This window comes from Paramormyrops kingsleyae, chromosome 24 (assembly GCF_048594095.1).
Source record: "Paramormyrops kingsleyae isolate MSU_618 chromosome 24, PKINGS_0.4, whole genome shotgun sequence".
Classification (NCBI taxonomy): Eukaryota; Metazoa; Chordata; class Actinopteri; order Osteoglossiformes; family Mormyridae; genus Paramormyrops; species Paramormyrops kingsleyae.
Genome location: NC_132820.1, coordinates 27,447,129 through 27,455,441, shown reverse-complemented (window position 1 = coordinate 27,455,441; position 8,313 = coordinate 27,447,129).

Below are 8,313 nucleotides of genomic sequence, written 5' to 3'. Positions count from 1 at the left end.
CTGTGGACTGCATGCACATTGTATGTCGTTAGATTAGTATTTCATAACTGGACTGCAGGACATTGCGTAAAATCATTTTCTGCAGTAAGTATTGGAGTGTTTATAAAGGATCTTTTAAAAAAAATAAATAAATCAGTTTCTCACAAACACCTCCATTCATGACTGACTGAAATACAGTATCAAGGATGAAAGTGATTAGGATCAGCTCAGAGAGCGCATGCCGAGCTGTTGCTAAAGTAGCAGCAGTCAACTTTAAACCAATGTTAAACAAATACTAGTTAATACTGAAAACAATCAGTCATTAAAATTAAATAGCTTGCTAAGCTGTGTTTCCTTTAACAATATAAATGTTATAGAAAAATGGAAACCCCACGCTCTCCGCGAATATTAATCACCAAGATTTATAAAAACCGCAACTGTACTGAAAAATAACGTTGCTTATGAATGTTGGCAAGTAAAAAAGTATTTGTACTTTGTGATCAAGTGCCATTCTTGGCACATCACACAACGACGAAATGTGTCCTCTGCATTTTAACCCATATGTGACATATTAGTACGTGGGCGGCTATATTATTTAGCTTCATTCTTAAAATAATAATACTAATACCAAAAATAATAATAACAAAACCATATGAAGCCAGGTCTATAAAGCTAAAGTACCATAATGATTTGAAGCTATTATAGAGCGTAATTTGTAAAGAGGGAGACATGAACCTTACAATAAGTGTGTGTATACCAAAGTGGGCAGCTGTCTCTTTAAGACGTTCCTGAGTGCCGAAAGGTAGGGTGGGAGTTTTTTTTCCGGCGGGTTTTTCTAGACGGAGGAAGGCGGGTAAAGAGAGCGGAAAGAAGAGTGAACGGCAACTTAGAGAAATTAACGTATATATCTACATATATATATATATATATATATATATATATATATATATATATATATATATATATTTGTGTAGATATCAACGTTTAGAGCACTGTTTATTTTTTTTGGCCGAAGCATACAATTGCAGCAATTAGTGGATAGAAAGATTTTGGTGCAATTGCTCTCTTTTGGATATCCTGGTAGGTCAATTTACCTGTTTGGTTAAATGTTAAGGAAAATATAGATATAGGGATCATTAGTGTGAAGGAAAAACAGTCAGGATATGAATGTGAACCTTTGTTGATTGTGTGGTTGATTATTTTCTTTGCTAATGTATCATTTTTTGTAGTTGTATGTAAAATGCTAAAGCTACCTATAAGGCTACTTGCTAATTGATCGGAATACGTTGACTGTGATATGGTGTTATTCAGTTTAGCCACCCTGTTAGTACCATTGCAGGTTTAAATGTTTATAATGTGCATATATAAATATATACATGTATATGTGTATATTAATGTTATTCAGGAAATCTGTATAGTATGGCCTAATGTGGATCTGAGATTGCGCTGTATGTTAATGGATGATGGAAAAAAATATAATTTTGTGTGATGTTTAAGTAAGACATCTAAATCTCTGTACTTTGCTTGCAGGCTGTTTTTTTTGGATTTGATTCCGTTCCGAATTCAGTATTTTTTCGACCAAGGAAGATCGCTTGTTTCACAGAGTCGCCCCTTCTGCTTTGAACTGCGCAATGTAACAAGTTTTTTGCAACTGGAGATTTTTTTCTTTCCCAGCGCTTTGTGAAGACATCCTCAAGTGTTGCAACGGGGGTTGCTATAAATGGCAACGCCCCTGCAAAGGTCGGGAGTGGCATCCACCTCCCCAGTGGACACGGGGATCACGGGGATCAATGGGCGGCAGTTTGGGAGAAGATTGCAGCCCTCGAAGACGAGGTGGACCGTTTACGGTCTGAGATCTCCCAGCTTGCTGGTGCCCTGACTGACCCAAATATGCCCCGGAGCAGTTCGGAGACCACTGGGACTCCTCTTATAGTCCCCACTTCAGCTCCAAGCTGTTTCCCGCCCCCTCCTCCTCCTCCGCCTGCTAATATCCAGGGCCCGAAGCAGAAGACGAGTCATCCTCAGGGAAGTGGCGCAGGACCCACCAATGGCCCCAACATGGTGGATGTTCTGGCGGAGCTGCCGCACATTAAACTGCGCCCAGTGCTGAGGTCGCCAGGTGGGACGCCAGTGACGAGGAGGGGACTGACGCAGGGGACGCCCATGCCCTCAGAGGACATTGCTGTCATCTTAGCAGAGGCTCTGAAGAAGAAGTTCAAGTATCAGATCCACTCTGATGAGTAGGAGCAGCAGGCCTGAGCCCTTAAACTTTTTTTACTTAAACTTTTTTTACTTAAACTTTTTTTACTTAAACTTTTTTTACTTAAACTTTTTATACTTATAACATTTTTATACTTATCATTTTTATACTTATCATTTTTGTACTTATATACTTTATATACTTAAACTTTATATACTTATACTTTGTGTACTGATTCTATATACTTATTAATAAATAATATATTTATATCACTATTATTTTTAAAAGTTGCAGATTTTTGTAATACTGCTGCAGCATTCTCCACATGCTAATCACTGCCCCACATCGAATTGGCACTTTGATCTGCCACATATCACTTCACTACCCCCTGTTGAATGTTGCATCGTATGTTGTTAGATATCTCGTAGTAGTAAGTACTTCATTATTAGGCTGCACAATATTGGAAAAGATGTATTTCTGCAATGAGTATTGCAGTATTTATTTACATTTAAAATGCTTAAAACAAACCAATTTCTCACAAAGACATCTATTCATGAGTGATTTAAACGGCAAAGATGAAAATGATTAGGATTAGCTCTTATGATTAGCTCTTGCCAAAATAGGGCTTGTAAACTTTTGTGGTAGTCAGAATTAACCCAAACAACTATGACTCTATAATCCTCTATAATCACTCTCACTCTGTCACACTTGAATCAAACTCCAGATCTCGCATGTAATGTGTGGGGGAGGATTAGGTGGACTAATGAAATCGTGGTTCCGGATGAGGTAGTGTTCTCAGAAGAGTGCCGGTCAGAGCACCGGGATCACAGCCAAGGTGGGTTTAAGGTTTTTACTCGCAATTCTGTGGTTACAGCCCAGCAACTAACAATAGGCACCATCCAATCCAATATGTGGGCGTGGTTCTGAAATAAATCAATAAAGGGAATAACGACTGAACATTCTGGAAAAGGTAAGAGAATTATGGTAGTTTCAAATATGTCCACAAGATGGCACTGAAGGATTACCAGTAAACTATATAATAAGTTGGAGGTGCTCCTTTAACTTGATTAATAGCAATAACAAATTATAATTACCACATACAAATGCTGACCCACGACAAATTGCTACATCAACGATAACAGGGCATGTAAATCCAACAAGCTGCCATATACGCAATCTAGTAACACTACACCGATACTGCGCATACAGAAAGAAATCGACTACATTAAAAGTATAGAAAACATTACTTACTGAACATCATACACGCACACCCGTAATCACGGACAGAAAATGAACTACCAAACGAGACGGGCACATAAGATAATAACTATGAAATGTCTCTGGAGCGCAGGTGAACTTCTGGAACTCTTGCTCTTTGGAGGCTGCGACCAGGCAAGCAGTGTGCCGTAAAACGATCCAGCGCTGCTGCAGACTGACGTAACTCCCAATTCCGCTTCCGTCTTAACATAATGAGCAAAGTTTTCTTCTTTATTCAGCAATCCAGCATAGTGTTCCAGCCACACTCGGGTACAATGCGCAATGCACCCCGCACCCAGAAATCAGCAGGTTAATATACTATAAGACGAATTCCCCTATATGGACTTCTAAGTCCTGATTGGTTACCAAACATCTGCAAACCAGGTTTCGACCATACAACAAACATAATACGCCACTATTGGTCTACTTCAAGGATGTTGAGCTTCCAATCCTCGTTAGGCCTAGGCCTCCTATGAGTCCCACACATAAGCCTGTCTATCCAGCCTAGGAAGGAGGGCAAAAACCCTAAACATTAGGGAAATTCCACTCCCAACCCAGCAAAAAGGTGCAACCCCCCCTTCGGTGTCCATGGCTGGCATGGCTCACAATGCTATCAGTAAGGGAAACCCCAACCCTATATTACCTAAATAAAGACTTCAGCGTAAACATATACAACCCTTATGGATACATAACTTGCTTGTGTGTTCAAATGCTACCATACAACAAACTGCATCTAGCATAGTATAGCAGTTACATTTCAAGGCTTCCCCTTTCTCCCCCCGGCGATGTTCCCTTCAGCCCACTTCTCCAAGGTCTGTGGCCTGCAAAGCTGGTTCCGTGCAGGTGGCTGCGAGGCAAGGACACACGGCACCATCCCCAAAACAACAAAACCTGAGACACAAGAACAATCCCACAATGCCTCTCAACCCTGGCCTACCATCACTTTAAATTTCCCTTCCACACTTTGAACTAATGTTAAACATATACTACATAATCCTGAAAAGGAGCGGTCACTAAAATTAAACAGCTCGCAGATCTTCACACTGCAAGAAATGCAAAGATGGAGAAAGCGAAGAACAGTGAGAGTACGCCACTGTCTATGGTGTCCTCGTCGACCCTTATGAAATGCCAACAAACACATGGACAAGGGATCCCGATGCGCTACCTTGGCTTTCTTATGGGGACACTGTCAACCACCTAGTGTCTGTCATTAGTGTGTACACTTTTAAAGAGTTTAAAAACTACAAATCTCTTGAAGCGCACGAACAGTTCACAGCTGGCTGGGCACATTGTCATCGTCAAGGATTTTAGGCATGTTTATTTATATAGCACAATTCAGGCACAAGGCAATTCAAAGTGCTTTACAAAGACAAGGATACAATCACATTAAAACTTCAAAATCACATTTCAAAGATAAGTGAAAAAGAAATAATAATGAAAATAAATAATTTTATTAATCAATTACAATGAACACATAGATAATAATAAGAAAAAGCCAAAACAAATAAATAGGTAACTGAAAAGACGTCACATTTTAATGACAGAAAATGACTGGTGCTGCACTAGGAAACTCTGACCATGCAACAATTCATCTAATTCCAGCATACAGACAAAATATGAAAACTGCTAAACCTGTCGTTACTAGAGTGAAACACTGGACATGTGGAGCTGTAGAGCAATTAAAATCATGCTTTGACTCGACAGACTGGAATGTTTTCAAAACTGCTACTAACAGCGTGGATGAATACACGGACACTGTAACATGGCACATAAGCTTCTGCGAGGACTCTCGCATTCCCAAAAAGTCTGTTGTCAGCTATAATAATGACGAACCATGGTTTACAACTGAACTCAGGCAGCTTCATAAAACAAAAGATGAAGCTTACAGGAGTGGTGACAAAAACCTGTTCAAATTCTACTGCGGGTTTGAAAAGCCACATTCACGCATCATACAGCCCTCACCTTTTCAATGGCCTTCTTCACACCTGGGTACCTTCACACCTCGCCCACACTCTCCCCAGCTCAACCCCCCCCCCCCCCCACGTCCAACCACCTCCCCAGGAGAATCAACGACAGAGATGTAAACAAGATCTTTAGGAGTCAGAATACAGGGAAAGCTCCTGGTCTCCCCAGCCACTCTGAAGCACTGTGCAGATCAACCATCACCTGTCTTCACAGATATTTTCAATTAGTCACTGGATCTTTGTATCTTAAATCATCCACAATAACACCTTTTCCAAAGAAACCCAGAGTCTCTTGCTTCAGTGACTACAGACCAGTGGCTCTCACATCAGTGGTAATGAAGGCTTTTGAGAGACTTGTGCTGTCATACCTTAAAACCATCACAGACCCATCGCTTGACCCTCTATAGCACAGGTGTCAAACTCCAGTCCTGGAGAGCAAGAGCCCTGCACATTTTTGGGTTTCCCCTCCAGGATGTGTCCTTGGCTTTGGAAGCAAAGAGCATCTTATTTTCAGGGAGAGCCCTGTAATATTTATTTTAATAAATTATCTTTATTGATAAACCTTCATACTGATAATCCTCTTGTAGTGGTCCTAAAAGAAAACATGACTGAAGATATTATCCATTTTAGTACAAACACATTTCACGATTCAGTAACCTGACTTGTCCAATAGATGGCAGTGTAGTACTTCGACTAAGACGTGCTATGGAAATTGCCAGTAAAAACGGAAAGCTCGTTTTCCATTTTAAACGTTTGTCTGACTGAAATGACCACATGTTGTACATATATAATCGTACTATACATCTAACCTTCAGCGTTGTATTACCTACCTTAATTATCTGCAGCAATAAAATATGTACGCGTAATTGGACATCTGCAAGGCAATCTGTCTGATTTTAAAGTAGGCATGGATGGATGGTAAGATGAATGCAGGAAAGACCCGTGAATAAACTGAAAGTATACATAAAATATGATAAAATAATAAATATTTTTAAACATTTAACTGGATAACGACAGCTTCACAGTACTTATATAACCCTGCACAATTTCGAATATCATCACAGCTCCCTGGAAATTAACAGCTATCATTATAGTACAAATAAACAGTCATCCAGACATCCCGACTCTCCCGGAACTTCCGGGAGTCTCCCGCATATTGAGAGAACGTGCATATGTGTGGATCCCTGCGTGTGCCTGTAGCCCCTGCTAGACAGACAGCATCCTGATTGGTTTACTTAGCAAAATAAGGCAATCAGATTTCAATGAGGGCGGGCTTTTATTTAATTTCTCGAGGACCGAAGTTATTAGTTCAGTGGAGCATCATGACAGAGGGAGAGTGCCCCAAAAAACGAAAATATAAAACGCAGGGCTGTCAAGTTTTGAAGACAGGCAAGAGTGACATTCCACAGGATGCCTTTTCATTGGTTGTTGTGTTGTATTTTACCCAGATACAGTAGTACTATTTTCTGATTGGATATTGTGTAGGCCCTTTCTTTTTTTTTTTTGATTGGCTGGTAAGTGACAGGCTCTTGGGGCAAATCTTGTCCGACTTCATAAAAGAGGCGTGTTTCCGACGGGAGGCGACGTTTTTCTTGACGTTTCGTGACGTTTTCATCCGAGTTCCGACTTGGAGAGAAATATTCGAACGCACCATAATGTCACTCAACTCAGAATTTCCGAGTTCCGAGAGGAAAACGAACGCACCATTAGACTCCAGCTGAGACACGCTTGTTTTATATTGAGGCGCTACTGTGCTGCGGTCTGGGGAAAAATTAGGCTCTTCTGCATATTAGCCTACAAATTATTTTTCCGCGTGAGAAATACAATGTGTGGCGGGAGTGCGTGACAAAAGACTGAAAAGAGTGACTGTCACTCTCGATGCGTGACACTTGAGAGCCCTGTAAAACGGCATTTCACTTCAGACTACACAAAAGTGTATCCTTGTCTAATAAGGATGAAAAATTATGTTGCGCGCGCTGTACTGTTTGCAACAGTGATTTCAGCATTGCCCACGACGGTTTAAACGATTGTAAAAGGCATGTTGCGGTGAGTTTAACAAGTGTCATTTCATGTGCTGTATTATTCAGGTCTACACTAGTTAGACACTTGGTTAGTTGCTAATGCTGTCATGAAAGATTCCTTGAAGACTTTTGTAAAGTAGCAATGGAATATAATTAAGGAATTTGCATAAATGGTAAAATAATCTACTTATATTATTGTCAAAATACATAATATTGACATTCGTAATTTAGTGCGCTGACTAGAGGAAATTAATGAACAAATTAAACTGTGAAATCAAGTTTGTTGAAGTTATCTCCCTCCTTGTCCGGGGGTTGGGGGCACCTCCCTGAATTGAGTTTTTGCAGGTTGGGATGTCCGAATTATCCCACTTTAGGGATGGGAGGGGGTGCTGGCTGTGAAAGTTGTGGGGCGGCGGCAGACTATCCGTAGCCACGCCCAGCATACAATCCGTAGGCACGTGGCCACTTCCCTGCGTTTGATTGCTTTTATTTCTGTGTGGACAGATTTCCGGGATGCTGCACATCATTCGGGGGTGTGAGGGAGCTGTGGTGCATTTGCGGGAGTCTTTCGGGAGAGGTGTGATGTCTACATAAGTTTATGTTTTAAAATGCGATCCAGTTGTTTAAATGTTCTGCCACTACACATTTCTATGCAGGACATAATTCATGGATTCAAACAGAGCACTAGCACAAAAATTTATTGGTTATTTTAAGAAAGCAAGATAAATTACTGCGCATATGATACAGTAAAATGAGGTCAGTAAGAGCTTTTTTTAACGTTAGTACTGCTAAATCTCATTATTGCGGCGCGTGTCAGTCAGACGTACACACGCGAGAGTATGACAGACTGTGGTCAACGACGTTGTGTGGCGCAAGCAGCACGTGATCGTCA